The sequence below is a fragment of the Ambystoma mexicanum genome, chromosome 4p (assembly GCF_040938575.1).
Source record: "Ambystoma mexicanum isolate Mex_15411 chromosome 4p, UKY_AmexF1_1, whole genome shotgun sequence".
Lineage (NCBI taxonomy): Eukaryota > Metazoa > Chordata > Amphibia > Caudata > Ambystomatidae > Ambystoma > Ambystoma mexicanum.
Genome location: NC_090927.1, coordinates 17708521 through 17728671, shown reverse-complemented (window position 1 = coordinate 17728671; position 20151 = coordinate 17708521). Strand labels below are relative to the sequence as shown.

Sequence of the window (20151 nt, the reverse complement as noted above, 5' to 3'; positions counted from 1 at the left end):
TGAAACATACCACTCCTCTGTAGCGCCTGCCCCATTTGAGCTTGTAGTTAATTATTTAATTCCAGTGGTGGTATTTCACATTTAAACTTTAGCTGTATATGTTGCCTTTGTGACACGTGTTTTGACCACCTGGTCCTCTTCAAAACGGGGCTATTCGCTTGATATTAATCAAACAATATTAATTCATTATCATAATCAATAAACATCACCACATTTTCGCATTGCCAATGTACACAAAATAATTAGACAAATCAATATACCATAAGAGATTAATCATCCAGTCAACACGTTCCAAACAGAATAGTTATTTAAATCCAAAACAGAAATTGTAGGGTTGGAGAAAGGGAGGATTGGTACGGGTGAGAGACAAAGTATGAACATTTCAGCAGGCACAAATACTCTAGATTTTGCCATATTTTTCACCTGAATATGGATTATCTACTGAATTTCCACCGAGGACGATATTACAATTATCAATAAGGTCTTGTTCCTTGATTATCCCTCAACATTTTATCATCCCATAAATTAGCTTTCACCAACAAAATTCCTCAATATTTCTAGAATGAAATCACTTTAAATGTGTTATCCAGACTCAAAATTCCCCATTATTTCTGCCCAATATTCTTAATTTGCGTTCTTTGTGATTAATTAAGTTGTTATGCCTTCTTATGTCCTTTTTCTGTTACTTTTTAATTGGTTTCAGTGTTGTACATGTATTTTTTATCTTTTGCTACTAATGGTTTAAGTTGATTTTGATGTATATATGTTTGTTTTTCGCAATTAATTGTATTGTATTATGAATTTCAATTTTGTAAAGGTTATTTATAACCACAAATAAATAAATAATAAATATGCGGTAGCATTTACCACGTTTAGTATTATTGTAATCAGATTTATCCTGAAGTAATGAATCCCTTGGAAGCTTTTGTACTTTCTCAATTCTAGTTCTTTATACTTCCTTTCCTTGCGCCATGTTTCCGTTTCAGATCCATACTTTTCCGGCTGTACTCTAAGAACGGATTATATGGAATGATTTCCACAGTTCAGCATAGGTAGAAACTGATGGTTAGTAAAAGAAAAAGAAAATCAGTTGGTTTTTGAGTAAAACGTAGTCTGCAATTTACCTTCAAACCAATATATTTCTACATTTAGTAATTGAACCCTTGAGGAGTGATTACAAGTGAATTTGATTTTAGGATATATATCATTAAACATATTTAAAAGTACGTAAATAACTCAAACGAACCAGGCCATAGACCAGAATTGCAATGTATGTTGGACGCCCTGAGTCAATTTGCTAAGACAAACGGTCTTCGTATTGACATAAGTAAAACTAAACTAAAACTATCATGTTCATGGGCAAAGAAAAATGTCAAGCAAAAAAAAGAGTGGTACATTGATAAACAGCCCATAGACACAGTCTCAAGCTAGAAGTATTTGGGTGTTGCGGTTGACGAAAAACTAAACTGGCCATACATTGGAAAGCAACACATCACAGTTGTATGAGAATAGCCATGTTTTAAGTAAATTAATTGGCACTGCAAGGAGGCTGCTCAATTAAAAACATTATGTTGTTATACACAGCAAAAATAGTGTGGGGCGAAAAGTAATGGCACCAGATGAAATCCCTTGAAGGAAACAGGTTACAAATGCCATTTAGGATGCCTAGATCCCTGCCAGTTGAATACATAGGTCTTGAATTTGAGCACACTGGGGGGTTGGCTATGCTAGTGTCACGTCCCCAGTCGCGGAACACCATTCTAACAAACTACCCCCACTTTCCCACTTGCCTCTGCACACCCGATGACGGCGGTTAGATGACACTTCCTGGCACAGTCATAAGAAGGTCCTGTACCCGGGACGGACTCCTTTCCTCCAATGGAAGATACCAGGGCGTCTTTCCACACTGCGCCATAGGTATCGGCATTGCTTGGGGGCTCGTCGCGTGAATCATCACGTGATCAGGAAGTAACTTGTTGTGGAAAGAGTACGGGACACAGAGCATGCATCACGTGATCAAGAAGGAATCCTATTATGGACGAAGCACGTGACACGGAATGTGCGTCACGTGATCCAATCATGTGACCGCCTTTACCATTCAAAAGAAACGAGCAAACTCACAAACAACGCTTCACAGCTGCTCAGGGCAGGTACGGTTTGGCGTGTTCATAGTTATTGGTTCCTTTGGCTACATTGATTACAGACTGCTTCCACGGACCTCCTCTTGTCTCTCCTTGGTACTACTGCACTATTCGTCTTACTTGGCTTTCAACTGGACTTGTTTCTTGGATTATCCCCTGCAATTGACGTTACCTCTTGGCTTCTGACCCCGGATTGTGTACTGGACTGAGTACGGATCTCCCTGCCATTGTAATTTGCTCATGTTTATCTGCTGATTCAGGTGTGAACCATCCAACTAGAGTGCCAGCCTATTTGCCATCTGTCGCCTGCTGCCGTCGACTATTGCAGACCACTGCCCATTTGCTACATCCAGGGTACTATACTACCTGCACTTGGGTAACTTTTCTTGTGTGCCTCTTTTCATTGTTCTCATTGGAATTACTTTCCATTGCCTAACCCCGTTGCTTGCCTTGCAGTGGTCAGGGGGTCCTTCCGGCGTTCCTGGTTCCAGGCTGACGGTACTCTACACCTGTGGCCTCAAAGATTGCACAGGCAGCTCTTGTTATTTGCCCGTGTGGTACTTGGGGACGGAGGTTTCATCATCTACACGACAATCAAGTCTTAACAGCTAGAAAATAAAAAGCATTTATGTCTCCGTCTTGATAATCATACGCTTTTGGTTTGAGTTTTTTGCTGCTGAATGCAAAGTCAAAATTCTTGAACGATTGGGGATTATGGGGAGGCTGGCGACCTGCTATAGAAAGTGGGTGGTTGAAGTAGCAGAAAGCAGCAATGAAGTTACACTTAAATAATTAGATATCTCCTTGCTGATTACACACACAAAGTGGAGTGGTCTAGCCAGCTTAGTTATTAATGTATAAATCCAAAAGGTGTATACCAACTCTCATGGCATTTAATAATTATCCTTATTGTAGAGATCTCCTTACATGGAGCCAAACCTTGAATTTGTTAACAAAACATATTCTTTATTTTATATCATACATAGAAAGAAGGTGAAAACAGTGTAGATAATATACCCTCATTCATTAAAAATACATACTCATTTATACCGACAACAGTTCATTTCAATTTGAGCAAAACCACACAACACAACCAACTAAGACCTACTCTGTAACTCATACAACCAATCTCATTTATTCGCATTCATGGACCATTCATACAGTGCAAAAAGCGCAAAGTGAACAATTTGTAGAAAGAAAGACAATAGGTCTTGCAAATGGACCCAAAGTGCAAAGTGCTGTTTTCACATTAAATGCACCAATTCATTACAATGCTGGTACATATCGATTATCTAGTTCTGATATAAAGATTCTCCATAACCATCGTATAGACTGCCCGATTTTTGTTGTCCAGTGGAGCTTAAACAAACAAGTGTCAACTCGAGTTTCGGCTCGGTACTCTACATAGTTTCCGTACCCAAGCCATCTTCAGGACATACAAGAAACGGGGTCACATTGGTGTGTGTTGCCAGTTCACATATTTGCAGCCCGATTCATGGAATTATTTGCGTGAAAAACAGATTTGCGCACATTTATGCCCGAAAAATCCCTGTTTGAAGAATGGGGATTTTCGGGCAGAAAGGCGCGCAAATCTGCGTTTTTCACACAAATAATTCCATGAATCAGGCAGTTGATGTCTAGATAACCAACATGGGAAAAAGAAAAACAAAACTAGGGAAAGAAACAGGATGGGAGAGAAAGAAAGAAAGAAAGAAAGAAAGAAAGAAAGAAAGAAAGAAAGAAAGAAGAAAGAAAGAAAGAAAGAAAGAAAGAAAGAAAGAAAGAAAGAAAGAAAGAAAGAAAGAAAGAAAGAAAGAAAGAAAGAAAGAAAGAAAGAGAAAGAAAAAGAAAGAAAGAAAAGAATCATTAGAAACTACTCATTTCTCATTGCTTGTAATGGGGATACAGTGTCAAAAATGACACAACCAATTGTCAATTCTGTTATGTTTGAAAACCATATTTAAAAGAAGCATGGAGTCACAAAGGCTCCACATCGAAGGAGGTCCCTTAATCTCTCTTATCTGCAACCACCCGGCCAACAAATTGATAGAATTATTTTGGGTACCCCTGATTGGGTACTTAATGTCTATGCAGTATAAGATGCATGTAAGTTGCCAGAGGACCTATGGCCGTAATTACCAGTGCCCAACTAATGTGTTCTAAGCGTGTGGTCTAAGTGACACATTAAGGCCTACTGTGATGCCAAATTTATGAGACCATTACGTGGTCCACCAATAACCTAGTTAATGACGCCTGTAACAAACTCACTTCCGGTTTGTCCCAGCATACCTCTGTGTTGGAATTGCCAAGTTCGAAGGCGTCATCCAGACTGTCCCCAAGGATCCGTGCCGGACACCCGAATTGATGTAGACTCAATATTACGATTTCTCAAGCAGGGCGTCAGAAGAACTTCCATTCTGGAAAATCTGAGCTGCGTACTCTAGAAAAAAGGAAAGCACCAACTGGACATGATATACACAGGCAAGTGTCATCTACTTAGCACGCAGAAGCCCATCAGTCACTTAATGCGTCAACCAGGCTGCCTATCTAAGTCTCTTTCTACAAACCCAAACCCGACAAGTCTGCGGAGTAGCCCCAGTGTTAGCCCGCTAGTCATGGTTAATCATATTCAAAGGGAAAGTTACTGTCACAGAGGTGGAAAACAACTTGTCCGAAAAAAATCCCATGTGAAAATAAAATCCCATGTGAGAGAAACAAAACAGCAGGTTTACGTCCTAGCTCAATTAAGTCAAGCCTGGACGGATTCACTGCATCGCCTCTACTGGAAAGTGTGGCGCCGTCTTCCCGGCCGATGTTAAACCATTAACATCTGAAAAGGGAAGCATATCCCACATGAATAATGCGACAAAAGAAACATAATGCAGAAACACATGCATGAAGGCAGGGTAACCACAGGCTGGCATTTGGCAGAGACAACAAAGCCGGTTGTTATCCCCCACCTATCCGATGGGGCTCCCTAAACTGATGCCCAAAACAAGGGGCTTGTCAGAAAGCCAACATACAAAAGTTAACACGCAGTTTGGCGCTCACTGCCCGATGTCATTTGGAAACATTGTGGGGTCAGTGAAACCCAAATTGCCAAACAGAGACAAAACACCCAACCCGTAATGCTGCCATGGGTGGCATGCCCAGCTGTTAATTACTGAGTTACTGGATCCGCTCCATGTGTAAACTGTCATCCAGTGGCCTAAAGCTCATTAGTCCAAAGCAAAGTGAATGATGCATATTGCTTACCCGATTAAACAGACTTGGAGACCTTGAAACCACTTCACGGTAATGGGGCAATTCAAAAAGTGTTTCACCGTACACCAGCAAACGTCCAAAACTTCCCGCGTTCTAGCAACCCTATTTGAATAAAACCAGAAGTAAAAAAACATGGGAGTATGTAAACAGTGGGTGTGTACTATCTCCTTGCCTACACCCCCCGCGAGTGTGTTAACAACCACACGTGGCCGCAATGTTGGAAAGGACCTACACAGTGTTCTTACAGCCTTGTGAGCCGTTACAATAAATGTCTATAAGGACCTTGCCCTGAAGAGAACAAAACAGGACAATAGATAATTTGCCCACAGCTCTCGCAAAATTCGAGAGAGATCTTCACCTCTAACATGGCAAACATATTTATCTAAGGCTGCTGTGAATACAGATTCCAAGAATGGCAATTGTTTGATCACCATTGGCTAAAAAATTCGTAAAGAAAAATGCCTTTTTCATCTTTAAACAGGCATGTGCCTCTAATACCGAATGTACCAGGCGGCCCTTTTTCATTCTCCGGGACAAATCCATATTCTCATTAGGACAGCCCACAGAGAGCCCTCGCGTGTCCAATCCTATTGGCAACCGCACACCCTGAAGAGGAACCCTTGGCGGAGGCGGAAATAGGAAACAAGCAATTTATATGTATGGTAGATTCAGGTGCAACTAAATCATGCATTATGGAGGGGAACTTTCCACTATCAGGTAAAACTCTTGACACGCATGGATTCTATGGGGCTATTTCTACGGTTCCATACACAGAGGAGCTGGAAGGTAGTACAATCCCCCCTGTTATATTCAGAGAGTTCCCCTGTAAACTTGTTAGGTAGGGATCTGCTCAGTAAACTAAATCTAACTATATCATTCACAGATCAAGGGGTAGTGTGTTCCACTCCAGGGAAGTGTGTAGCTCGAGCAATGGTAATAATCAATGCAATGGCAAGGGAGTCAGTAGTCTGTGGAGTTCCTGTACTCCTGGACATATTTGTCTATGGCATCAAGATACTAGCAAAAGCAATACCTCAAATTGCGACAAAATGTTGGCGAGTGCACACAGATTAAATATTCCGACCCATGGTGCCACCCGAGATGGTGGTGGGGACAATATTGTCATTAGATTTGCAAGGACTAGCAGTGTCAGACAAAAGAGTAGTCCTGATTGGAACAGATCAGGACGGGTGCGAGTGGCACACAGTACTATGTGTAGACCCGACAGTACAATTGAAGAAAATGACTGATGAGTTATTTGAGGACAGTGAGCAAAATGGGGAGATCATTTTGGAAATCTGCATTCCCTGTAAAATCATGGTGCAGTATAGGAAGGTATTGTGATGGCAGTGGTGACCCGTTTTTATTTTTTGAGGAGAACAGGCAATATGTGCCAGCACAATTATTCGCTGTTAATCCACATGATTTGGTGGTTACTGAGAGATGTGACCCCAGTACAGATTACGTTGAAGTCAGGAGCGGTACTCCTGAGGGTGCAGCAGTACCTGTTGTCAAGGGAAGCAGAGGAAGGGATAAAAGGCACCATTCAGGCTGTATTAGAGCAAGGGATCATTGTGCCATCCACGTCCCCGTGTAATACGGCCATATACCCAGTCAAGAAAGCAACAGGGGGTATTTGGAGGATGATCCAGGTTCTACCTCCCCTTTATGATGTGGTGCAGAAGGAGTTTCTGGTAGTTCCAAATCCGGCGACAATCCTATGTAGCATTTCCAAGACAGCGACACACAGTGTTGGATCTGAAGAATGTTTTCTTCTCAATCCCACTCCACCCTGATTCACGGTATCTCACTGCGTTTACGCATGGTGAACGGTGCTTTGAGTTTACGAGATTGCCTCAAGGGTACTGTATAAATCCAAGTATTTTCAGTTCTGCAATCACTCCCTTCACCACTGGAGCCTTCCCCTTCCCCTTTCTTGTGCACCCTCTTCTAAAGAAATCCACTGCCGAACCCCACCCCCCCCCCAGACTATTGCCCGATCTCTATCACCCCTTTCCTGGGCAAACTCCTGGAAAAGCTGCCCATCTCCCGGCTTAATCTTCAAACAGACTCTGTTGGTTGCCTCCATGACCATCAGTCTGGCTTCACAGCAGCCAGAAGCACAGAAAGTGCTCTCCTGAAAATCTGCGAAGACCTGCTCTCCAACCTTGATTCTAATCTCCCCTATGTCCTCATCCAAATCGATCTCTCAAATGCCTTTGATATGGTCAACCATGCCATCCTCCTCAACTGCCTCTGTGATAATCTGGATATCACTGATCAGGCCCTGGCCTGGTTGACCTCCCTCTCCAACTGACCCTCCGTGGTCCAACTTGTGTCCTTTCTTTCCTTTATCTCACTCTCCACTTGTGGTGTTGCCCAGGGGTCTAACCTCTCCCCCTGGCTTTTCAACCAATACCTGGTACCTCATGCCCACAGCATTGCTACTCTCTGCTCTAATTTTCAGTGCTATGCGGATGACACACAGCTCATTTTACAGGCTCCCCTCTGCCACCTCGTCTCCCTCTCTCATCTCTGTCTGCAATCCAGCAGTATGCCAGTAAGATAGAGATCCTCCTCATTGGCACTCCTGCACCTTCCTTTCCTGTAACTCTTTGGCCGGCCTCCCTTGGCCCTCTCCCTGCGCTCACCTGTGAGGCTAAGAACCTCAGGGTCATCTTCGACTACACCCTTTCATTTTCTCCGCACATCTCTGATGTCTATAAGAAGTGAAACTACCAACTGCACCTCCTGAGAGGTATTCTTCCTTCCCCCTCATTCCCCCAGAAGCTCACTGTCTCGGGTGTTTTCGTTCTCTTTAGGCTGCACTATTGCAACAGCCTCTTCCTAAATCTGCCTGCTACTACTCTCCACCCTCTGCAACTCATCCAGAACAGGACTGGGAGACTTGTCCTTGCCTCAAGCCCAGGGATGGTATCTCTCCAGCCCTGAAATCTCTTCACTAGCTCCAAGTGGCTGCAAGGATGAAGTTCAAGACCTTTGCGTTGTCCACAAGACCTTCTGGGGTCTGGATCCGCAACTCTCCCTCCGGAAATACTTTCCTACTCAAGCTCTTTGCTCCTCTACTTTAACTCCCTCAGGGTCAGTCGCTTCTCCAAGCAGCGAGTTGGGAGTAGATCTCCTTCGGCTGGGGCCTCCCTCTGGAACAGCCTCCCTGCCTCTCTGAAACTTGAGGAGAACCATCATCGGTTCCAGAAGCATCTCAAGACCTTCCTCTTTGCTTCTGCCTTCTCTCTTCCTCTCCCCTGCTGATCTGTTTCGGCACTGGGTACCTGGCTGCCTTCAGATTTCGGGCCCAGATCCCTGGCCACCACCCGCACTGCTTCCTGGCAACACTTGCACTGAGGTCTGTATCTGTAACCCTACAGTCCCTTTCCTGCACTTATTAAACACCCGTTGTCTGCGCCTTATTCTTGCACTTGCCACCTGGTGGCCAAACTACCTTTTGTTTTTGATCAATCACTGTTCAGCACTTTCCATTTCTCCCCTGCTCCTTGCACTCCCCCGCCCTCTCCTGCGCTTGCGCGTTCTCAATGTCACTGTGCCTAGCAAGATCGTTGTTTTGTTCCTCCCTTGTACCCCTCCCGTGCCTCGTTGCACACTTGTGTATGGGCGCGATATAAATAAAATATCATAATAGAGTGCTGCATGCCAGCTTGGGAAATATCACCCAGAATGTGGATGAACTGCTGGCATGTAGGGAAAATGAACATCAGTGCAGGAGATATTCTATTGCATTATTGAAATTGCTGGCTCGCAAAGGGTACAGGGCAGATAAAAAGAAGCCACACTACTGCCAACAGGAGGTACTATACTTGGGGCAACTTATTTCTGCAAACAGGAAAAAAATATTACCAGATAGGCCCAGTACTGCCAAGCAGATGCAGCAGTTTCTGGGTTTATGTAATTATTGTAGGACACGGATCTGCAGCATACACAAGGCCGCTGTTAAAAAGTCTCGGAGAAGGACAGAAGACAAAAACGGTAAATTGGAATGGACTAAAGAAATGAATACACAATTTGAGGACTTTAAAGAAGCTCTTTGCACAGCCCCCATTTCAGCAACTCCGGATTATACACAGGAGTTTTATTTATTTTGCCAATCTGATGGACGGCTCATGACTGCAGTATTGACTCAAAAGAACACAATGGGCCACAAGCCATTGGTTTATTATACTGGGATGCTCGACTCAGTCATGCAGGGACAGTTTGCATGCAAACAGCACTTGCAGCGGCTGCATTTGCGATAAAGGTCTAAATCGACCTTGACGACTCAGAGATCCTCTGGATATAAGATAATATCCAAAACTCATATTCATATAGTAAGGTGTAGGACAGTGAATCCTGCCACATTTTTGACAGTCATCCACTGATGATGGCCTGAAAATGCATGACAGTGCTACATACGAGGGTGAAGAGGAGCGTAAATCTAAAGCTAGAGACAGTGCATTGACGGAAGGAGATATACTATATCTAGATGGGTCATCAACAATTGACCAGAAGACTGGGCAGAAGCATACAGGGGAGGCAGTGGTGAGAAATAGTGACCACCCCTGTAGAAAGCGAGAACATAGTTCCATACACAGCATTGTCCATATTACAACTGAACCATCATTACCTGGGGAGCTGATCAGTCCCAGGTTTCCAGGTCCATATGAGGTGGTGTTCTGTACGCCTTTTGCTGTCTGCATGAAGGAGTTATAATATTCGGTGCATCTTTCGGATGTCCGAAGAGCACCTGGGACAAGGGACATTTCAAATCTCAATTGACAGATTAAGGACATCATTAATGAAGAATACGGTTAGTAAAGGATCCATGCCAGGGTATTGTGCAGTGGCACACCCCTGATTTTTCTTTCTTTTCTATTTAAATTTTTTTGAAGGTCTGGATCCTGGTTGGCCCTGGTGGGAAAAGGGTCTCTTTCCTTCTCTCCCTCCCCTCTCTTTCTCTCTACCACTCTCTTTCTCCCTCTCTCTCTTCCTCTTTCTTTCTTTCTTGATAACCTTTTTTCTCTCCTCTCCGGGGATAAGCAAGGATGCCGGACGACGTGTTCAAGCTCTCTGTTATGTAGGGATAATGTTTTTTCTAGGAATTATGCATTATATTGTTTTGCGTGACACTAGTTGTGGTTGTTGTGTATGAAGATATGTCTGTTATATGGGGTGGCCATATAAAGGGGTGGGTGAACAGTTACATATAAAGAACAATAATGCTAGTACGGATACATCTATGATAAAAAAGAATCAAGCAATGTCTCACTTTTTTGCCGGCCACCCCTACAGGTTTTCTTAGAAGAATAAAACGTGAAGTACAAATGACGTACGATGTATATAAGGGGTTGGGCTTTGACGCCATTTCTGACATTCAGCATTCAGAGTCGTCCAACAGCTAGTACTCCGATATGCGTACTGCGGGAAGGAATGTGATAAATGAAAGGGGTTACATGTGTGCACGCGTCAGGGGCTCCTAAGGTTTTAGTTCCATATCCAGTCCCAATTATAGAGACACAATTACTGGGATCTTGCAGTATGTAGGATAAAGGACACATTCCAGGCACACAGCGTGCAGTTGAGGAGCAGGGAGGTCACTTGCACGTCAACAACAAAGTAAAGACTTTGTGTGCGCAAATATGGTCCCAATACATCACAAGGCTGACATGGATTGCAACGATGGAGAAGCCAGTGTGAATACATAGACACATGGACTATAAACTTTGTTTTAGCAATGAAGCACCAGTTACTGTTGGCGCAAACACACAGTGCAACCACACTCTTGTGATCCCTGATAGGACAAAAAGTTACGGCAGCAGTGATGGATTACTACTGGGTTTGTGGATGACAAGCATACTTGCACCTCCCGTCATCCTGGAGGGGCAAGTGTTCACTGGTCACCCTGCACTCAGTACTACTCGTAATCGCAGAAGTACACATGAAGGGAAAGGAAATGTCTACCAAGGTGCCAAAAGCCACTGAAGCACCTAAAGAAGCAGAAAGACTTGCAGATTACACAAGAATTTTGTATGCTGCCAGAAACAATTTCAACAGCTGAGAAGGAAGAAGAGATTTAACTATGTCTCCAAAGACTCTTCTGCACTGCTCAGAGGAACATCCGAGTATCGCCTTTTTAGCTCAGCAGAGACCTTTTCATCTTTTGTGGCTCCTGGGGTACAAGTAGCTGCTAACGCCAAGCCGGTGCAGATCATCCAATGGGAGCTAGACCAGCTCGCCAATAATACAGAGAATGGGTTAAACACCATCAAAGTAGAGCTCAGTACATTGAGACTCATGATGATTGTTAGGGAGAATTCTCAGGAATGTGCTAATTCCTCTTCTACCTTAGAGACCCCCAGCTCTTTTGCTGGACTTTAGGACATTTCTTTTGATTTTAGAGTCTGACAAACTCCAAAGGCATTATCTTTTACATTGTCACACAGCACCTTCAGTGCAGTGACACAGGGAGGTCTTTCAGATTTCCCAAAGGTTTAAATACATTTTCTTGATTAAACTACGGTTTCCATGAGCAGTAAAGTGAAATTGACTTAACTTACCTTTTGTAACTTTGTAGACCGAGCACAAACTATCTCCCATTGAGTGCTGCAGGGGTTTTTTAGTATCCACTTTGTCTACTTTCTCATGTAACATTTTTATGTTACCCTTTCTACAATTAATGGCCGGTTGGCAGTGGTTTACTTTTTCCTTCCATTGTGTGTTTCTACCGCGGGCTGCAATCGCAGCTGCAGTAAAGCACCCAAGGGTACCCATTTTGTCAAAATGGCCCTGGTTGTCTTTTTTCACCATTTCTTGTTTGAAAGGTCCTTGTTGAGATTCACTCTGGACGTGAAACCAGGTTTGGAACCTTTGTTTGTTTTGTCTTTGGCGGGGTTCACTGCTGAAGCCCGCCTCTGACTCCATCGTGTCTGGCAGGGCAGGAGGCAAGGGAGATGCCCAAAACCCCTTGTGCTTTGTCTCCTTGGTGACAGGAATGCACCCAAAGGTGATTGGCTGGCTGGCTGTCCTTGGAGGAAAGCCACCCTGCTGTGCGAGTGACAACTAGGCTGCGAATGATGGGAGATAACTGCATAAAAGGCGAGGTTGTTTAGACAGAAGGTAGAGTCAACCACTGGACGAAGGAATCCAAAGAAGAACTTGGAAGAGACGCTTGCTGCAACTCCTGGACCGCTGGTTTGCCCAGTGAAGCCCTGCTGCGGTGGTGAAGCTCCGAATTCGCCTCGACTAGAGAAGCCCTGCAAAAAGACGACTTCCCGCATTGGGTTAGTGGGACCAATCGACCCCGAGACAAACTCATCTGGAAATCCTCTCAAAACTGGCTGTACTTCCATTGCAGCTTTTGGAACCGATTGCCAGGGAGAAGAACACCAGAATGGAGCACATCGTTTTTAAGTCAGACATGAGCTCCAGGAAGTTCCCCCGGACTCCCTTGAAGCAGGACTAACCAAGCCTGAGCCACCTTAACAGAGTGCCGGACCCCAGAAGCAAAGAAAGACCACAAGATATCCAAGAAAAAAAAGGGCCTATACTAAAAAACTATTGCCAATCCTTACAACTAAATACAAAAGTGTGTGGGATAGGGCTCACAAGAAAGAAGTGTTCACAAAAGTCAGGATGTGGTAGCCGGGGGTGTCCCTTCCCCAGGTTCTGAGCACGGGACAAGGTGGGACTCCTGAGCACAGCGCATGGTCGAGCTTTCCCAGCACAACACTACATTTCCGTTATCAAGTATCAGGATCTTCGGTGGTTAAGTCTCTTTTATTAGTATCTTGCCTGCGAGGACCTGATGTGTTCAAAATAACAATAAAAAAGTTCCTTTCTGTATGTATGTTGGGTGATGAGCTTTCACCCTTGGATCTCCCTCTTCCACAAAATGTTCTCAGTGATATCAGGACCTTCAGTGGGCGAATCTCTTGCTTCCGAGGGCCTGATATGTTCAAAATAACAAACAAAAGTTCTGTTCTTATTGCACTTTAGGATGATGATTCTTCATCCCTGGGTCCCCCTCTTCCGGGCTCAGACCCCTCACAATTAAAAGCCTCCCTCCGTCGGGAGGACACAGGCTTGTATTCGAAAGATTTTACCAGTTGCATTCACGTGTCGGTGGGTGATGGCTTTTCACCCCTGGATCCCCCGCTCAGACCATACTTGAATGTTTGCCTCCCTCTGTCGGGTTCACAACAGCTTTTCCCCAAATTAGGATCCCCCCCGCCGGGCTCGGATCCTCCTTGCAAATTGGGCTTCCCTCCTTGGGTTCACTACGACCTTCTTTAACACAGTTCATACATTTCTAACACAGTTCATGTCTTGTTCATTTTGCTCAGAAAGCAGGGTTTTTCTTCTCCTAGCTTTCTTACGGCTTCCCTGTCGGGTTCACACTCTTTCGGAAAGCGGGGGTTCCCTTCCCCCAGCTTTCTCCTGCCAATGGGTCAGAGACTTTCGATTGTACAAAGGATTTTACGTGACCCTTGCAGGACCACGCCGACGCCTCACGCTGTCCTTTCCTAGGACTTCTGGGCTTTGAAGGGGCCATCAAGAGTCCCTCGAATGAGCACTCCTACGGCGCCTAACCACTTTGCAGCTAGCCCTTGTCTGGGCTTTCTCAAAAGGTCAAACACACACACACACACACAAGTTGTTTCTCACATTCACAATGTAGCTACTTGCAACCTTGGGCTTAACATAGTTCGGTTTGATATTAGCTTCCTCCGACTCATCGGCTGAGCTGAACCCGTTGGCTTCTCTCGTCTCTGGAGTCAAGGACAGTACCACGGTAGCCAGCTTGCCAGCACTATCAATGTGGAAGGCCCCCGTGCACCGCTGACATCTGCTGCTCCGCACACCAGCTGTAAGTCCCACTTTTATGATTTCCCTTTCGAAGGCTTTGCGGGTCTGAGTTGAAAAGGACAAGGACAGTTTCCCCTTCATCGTTCCTCCAGGTCTTGCCACCTTCCGTCTCCGATTGAACTGCTGGTTCGGTGTAGCGGCTTCCTTGTGCGTTCGGCCTTGCTCAAAGTGTGCTTTCGTGCTCCACCTTTTATCCCTGTGGGGAAAGGAAAGGGCCTTCAGGTGTGTGTGTGTGTGATTCTGGTCAATTGTCTAATTTGTTCTGACCCTTGGGTCGGGACATGTCAGGTAAACAGTTTTCGTATTAGTGCATTGTCTTTCATGGTGTAAGAAAGTGTTGGTGTCAGAAAGAGGGTTGGTGGATTAGCGTTTGGTAGGGTTTATGAAATAGACACGAGGGTTGTGCGAACAGTAGTGTTTTGTCAATGCAGATCGGGAGTTCAGGAAATAACCCGATAGACGTGGAAAAGAATGACCGGGAGGACTGCGAGAGGAAACAGAAAAACAGGTATTCTGAGAGAGGTAGGGTTTGGGCTCTTAATAGTTTTAGAAGAGGTGTAGGGGTGGTTGGATTCCGGTAAGGGAGAGGTTGAGTTGGTACAGCCTATGAAAGCCTCAAGGACTGTCCTCCTTTTGTTCTTTCCCGGTATAATATTGCGTCTCATCTGGGAGATTCCCCCGAGCCAAACCCCGGGCTCCCCTACCAAGGTGATCCTCCCTCGCTCGACCAACCCCAGGGTTGGGATCTGTGCATGCCAGTACTTCCCTGGCCACTGTAAGGAACTCATGGTGGCAACAGTAAAGAAAGACACAAGTGATCACAGTTCAAGGGTGTTTATTAAACTGTATTTGTTTGGAAAACGCCTAATCTAAACCTAAATCCAAGATGGGAGCTAGCTTTGACCATCAAACAATAATGAAGCAGTCCTAGTGGCATCTTGCCAAATAAACGGACCAATACTAAAAAAATAAAAATAAAAAAAAAAATCATTAAAAAAAAGAACTTGCCAACCCTTACGCTAAATACAAAAGAAGTTTGGGATAATGTTCACGTGAAAGAAAAAAGTGCTCACAAATAATAAGGCAGGATGCGGTAGCTGGGGTTCACCCTTCCCCACGTTTTAAGCACGGGACAAGGTAGGATTCTGAAGCACAGCACATGCTCAAGTTTTCCCAGCACAAGCCAACAGTGCCGCTCTCAGCAATCAGGGCATTCGGCGGTTAAGTCTCTTTTCCACAAAAAGTCTCTTACCTCAAAGGACCTGATGTGATTCAAAATAAAAAAACAAAAGTTCCTTTCTGCTTGTATGTTGCGTGATGCCTTTTCACCCATGGATCCCCCTCTTCCTGGCTCAGATCCTCAAAATGTTTGTAATGATGTCACGACCTTCATTAGTTACGTTTTCTCTCTTCCGAGGTCCGGAGAGGTTCAACGTACCAAAAAACAATTCAAAAAATGTTATTTTCTGGTTGCACTTTGGGTGATGCTTCCTCACCCTGGGATCCCCCACTTCCAGGCTCAGACCACTCTCGAATGTCTGCCGCCCTTTGTCTGGTTTATTAGGACTTGGTGATGGCTTTTCCACCCTTGGGTCCCCCTCTTCGAGGCCCACACCCGTGTCTCGATTAGCCTGGTTCACTATGGCTTTGAAACCCACTCCCTTCTGGGACACTCACACATCTTAATGTTCTTTTCAACAGTTCACTGTGGACATCCCTCTGCCGGGTTCACTCTTTTCAACACACTGTATACCAGGACTTTAGACTTCGCACCCCTGTGCATCGGCATCTCTGCTTCGGGTTCACTCTTGCCAACTTTGCCAATCACACATGGTTCACTGTTGCGATGCGGGATTCACTTCCCTTAGCTTCACATCCATCTGTCGGTCTGAGACTTTCGACTGTACAGAGGATTTTATTAGACCTTCTGTATGACCACTTTGACCACTCTTGTGCCGTTCCCAAGTCCTTCAGGTAACAGTAGTTTAAACAATCAGGTAATCGCCCAGAGTTTCCCCGAGTGATCACCCACGGGGTGCCCAACTGCTCTGTTGCTGGTTTTCCCCCTCTTGGTATCAAAAGTTATTTGACCGTTCACAGTTTAATTAGCTGTTTGCTACTTTTGTTCAACACAGTTCGGTTTCTTATCGGTTCTCCCCTCAACTCACCGGCTTCGATGAACCACTTGGCTTGGTTGGTACCACGGAAACAAGCGTCATTCCCCAACTTGGTTATCAGCAGAGGAGGGCCCTGTGTACCGCTGACATCTGCTGCTACACACAGTGGCTATTGTTTGCGGTCTTACGATTCCTTCTGCAAAATTTACTCGGGCCTTGATCAGGAAGGGCAAGGTCTCTACTCTCCTTGCCACCCTCTCGGTTTGCGCTGCCTTTCTCCTCTTCTTGAACTGCCATGCTGAGTTAGCTCTCATGTAATGCGATCTGTCTTGCTCCTATTGTGCTCTCGTGCGCCCCCTTTTATCCATGTGGGGAAGGGAAAGGGCCTTCGGGTGTGTGGGATTCTGGTCACTTGCCCGACCCTTGTATTGGGACATGTCAAGTGGACAGCGCTGGTTTTTGCCCTTCGTCTTTCATGTATGTCAAAATGTTTGTGTCGGAAAAAGGGGGTTTGGTAAAGTTATAAGGGTAAGGTTTGTAAAACAAATGGGAATGACTGGGATTATTGATGAAATGAACAGGGGGGATTGTGGGAACAGTAATGTTGCATGGGAGTGTGGCAAAAAAATAATCAGAGAGAAGGAGAATTACTGGCGGTATTCGGGTAGGATCTGACCGCAGCGGAATTGTGGGATTTTATTAAGGGAGTTTCTTTCGGAAGAAGGGCGATAGATGTGGAATAACCAAAAATAAAACTCAGGGACTTCGTTCTCCTCTTCGGAATAATACTGCATCTCTACTATTTCCCCAAGCACCACCCTAGGCTCCCCTACCCAAGTGACCCTTCCCTGTTCGTCGGCCCCTAGGGTCCGTATAAGGACGGGTTAGTTTGTCCCTGGTCACCTGAATAAGGAATTCCAGGGATCTACTCGGGAGAATACCCTCAGGTTTCTCACACCAGCTAAATAAGGGATTTGAGGACTACTCAGGAGAATATCTTCAGGTTTCTCTCATTACCTTTACCGACACTCGGTCCGGTGGCAATGCCACCGGATTATGAGTGCCAGCGGTACGGTGTAAATCTCCCTTCATGGGGTCCCATAGGACTCCATAGGGGATTTTCCGTAATTAGTGCCACCGGCATTGCCGCTGTGTCCAACGGGGAATCAATCATATCATGCTTCCTTTATTGTATATATTGGTCTAAGCCCAGTCGCTCTGTGAAGAATCCGCGTTGCAAGGTCCTGACCTTAGATCAGTCTTAGCCTCCATTTTAGGTTCATCCGCCATTTTGATTCTTACTCCAAAGTCACCCTGTGTTCTAAGATGGTGGACAGCGTTGTTGCTTATAACATGGTCGTCTTGACCTCCACATACGAGTTAATGCTTAAACTGCCCGCAGGCCAAGTGTTAGGGTCATGTAAAGAGACCTTGTCCTTAGTTGACCTGTGGATAGAGGATCACATGTACCAACGATACTAATCCATGAACATATATTATGCACAATACTGTTCGAGCATTTAATGTGATCACTTTTTTGACTATATTGTACGGGAATATGTACGAAGGCTTAATGTAGAACCCAAAGACACACTGTTGCTATTGTAACCTATTAGAGTATGTATTAAGGATAATCCATAAATGTATAGATGCATAAATTAGGAACGAACTCGGCATGAACCCCTAGCCCGAGGAAATGGTTAACCTGCAAATGGGCTCGACATCAGATTACATATTGTATAAAAAGCACAACCATTCTGATGTACAGCCCCACTCACTTCACACACCAAACAGCGCTGGTATTCGCTGTGTTTTACTTAGGGCCTGATAGCTATCTGTTGCTTTGTCCTTTGAAAACTGTTCAGTTGTAGAATAAAGATCTGTGTATCTTTTGAACCCGCGTTTGGTGCATTTCCTTTTGGGGTACTCAGCCTCGATATTCTCTTTTTGCTTTTACAGGTGGCGGTAACAAAGCTTTCTTGACCGGTAGGGCAGCTGGCTTACCTTCAGCATCTAGCTGGAGGTAAGCCAGGTGCCCCACTGCAATCCCATAGATTAGTGGTCTGGTAAAGTGCTGGTATCCACGGATACCGGCACTTTTGACGGTACCGTTCGACTCGGAAGAAGGCCCATTGGTTTTTGTTACTGTATTGGGAGCTTCATGGTCTGGGTGGGCTTCCGACTGAGTTGTGGGTGCGGGGTGGTGACGTATGTTTTCCGCACTTTCTAAGTTCACACAATGTTTAGAGACTTGGGTTGGACATGTGGGTACGGGTTTCCATTTGGCACCGTTGGGAATTTTGGGGTTTCCGTTTTAGACAAAATTTTCCAAACATCTTTATGTTTCATTAAGCTGTGGGGAATGGGAGACGTTTGTTTTTTGTCTCCTTGTTTTCACTTCTAGGAGTGAGGGTGCAGTCAGCATTGGGGTGCTGCTCGTGCTGTGGGTAACACGGTTACATTCTGTTTGGTGGCATCTATGCAGCTGGTACTGCAGTTTTTTTTATGTGGTTAGTGCTGCAGGGGTTTGCAGTTACATTCTGTACAGTGGTGTTTATGCAGCTAGTGCTGCAGGGTTTGCAGTTACATTCTGCACAGTGGTGTTTACGCAGCTAGTGCTGCAGGGTTTGCAGTTACATTCTGCACAGTGGTGTTTACGCAGCGAGTGCTGCAGGGTTTTGCTGTTACATTCTGCACAGTGGTGTTTACGCAGCTAGTGCTGCATGGGGTTTGCAGTTACATTCTGCACAGTGGCGTTTATGCAGCTAGTGCTGCAGGGTTTGCAGTTACATCCTGCACAGTGGTGTTTATGCAGCTAGTGCTGCAGGGTTTGCAGTTACATTCTGCAGAGTGGTGTTTACGCAGCGAGTGCTGCAGGGTTTGCAGTTACATTCTGCACAGTGGCGGTTATGCAGCTAGTGCTGCATGGGGTTTGCAGTTACATTCTGCAGTGGCGTTTATGCAGTTAGTGCTGCAGGGTTTGCAGTTACATTCTGCACAGTGGTGTTTACGCAGCGAGTGCTGCAGGGTTTTGCTGTTACATTCTGCACAGTGGTGTTTACGCAGCTAGTGCTGCATGGGGTTTGCAGTTACATTCTGCACAGTGGTGTTTACGCAGCTAGTGCTGCAGGGTTTGCAGTTACATTCTGCACAGTGGTGTTTATGCAGCTAGTGCTGCAGGGTTTGCAGTTACATTCTGCACAGTGGCGTTTAAGCAGCTAGTGCTGCATGGGGTTTGCAGTTACATTCTGCAGAGTGGTGTTTATGCAGCGAGTGCTGCATGGGGTTTGCAGTTACATTCTGCACAGTGGTGTTTACGCAGCGAGTGCTGCAGGGTTTGCAGTTACATTCTGCACAGTGGTGTTTACGCATTGAGTGCTGCAGGGTTTGCAGTTACATTCTGCACAGTGGTGTTTATGCAGCTAGTGCTGCATGGGGTTTGCAGTTACATTCTGCACAGTGGTGTTTACGCAGCTAGTGCTGCAGGGTTTGCAGTTACATTCTGCACAGTGGCGTTTACGCAGCGAGTGCTGCAGGGTTTGCAGTTACATTCTGCACAGTGGTGTTTACGCAGCGAGTGCTGCAGGGTTTGCAGTTACATTCTGCACAGTGGCGTTTACGCAGCTAGTGCTGCATGGGGTTTGCAGTTACATTCTGCACAGTGGTGTTTACGCAGCGAGTGCTGCAGGGTTTGCAGTTACATTCTGCACAGTGGTGTTTACGCAGCGAGTGCTGCAGGGTTTGCAGTTACA

General features: G+C 45.2%; 1 protein-coding gene across 5 annotated transcripts in view; it reads right to left on the bottom strand.

Annotated features, from left to right (window-relative positions):
* The window catches only part of LOC138452924 (zinc finger protein 501-like), a 264656-nt gene that overhangs the window by 235695 nt on the left and 8810 nt on the right, over positions 1 to 20151 (bottom strand). Inside the window, exons 2-3 of one of the 5 annotated variants that reach the window (XM_069605277.1) lie at positions 5397 to 5507; positions 4410 to 4581 (exon numbers count right to left, since the gene is read on the bottom strand). The exons of 2 other annotated variants lie outside the window; for them this stretch is intronic. The gene's annotated coding sequence lies outside the window, so the exon portion shown is untranslated. The remainder of the gene's footprint in view (positions 1 to 4409; positions 4582 to 5396; positions 5508 to 20151) is intronic. 2 more of the 5 variants (XM_069605276.1, XM_069605278.1) reach the window with 2 other exon arrangements.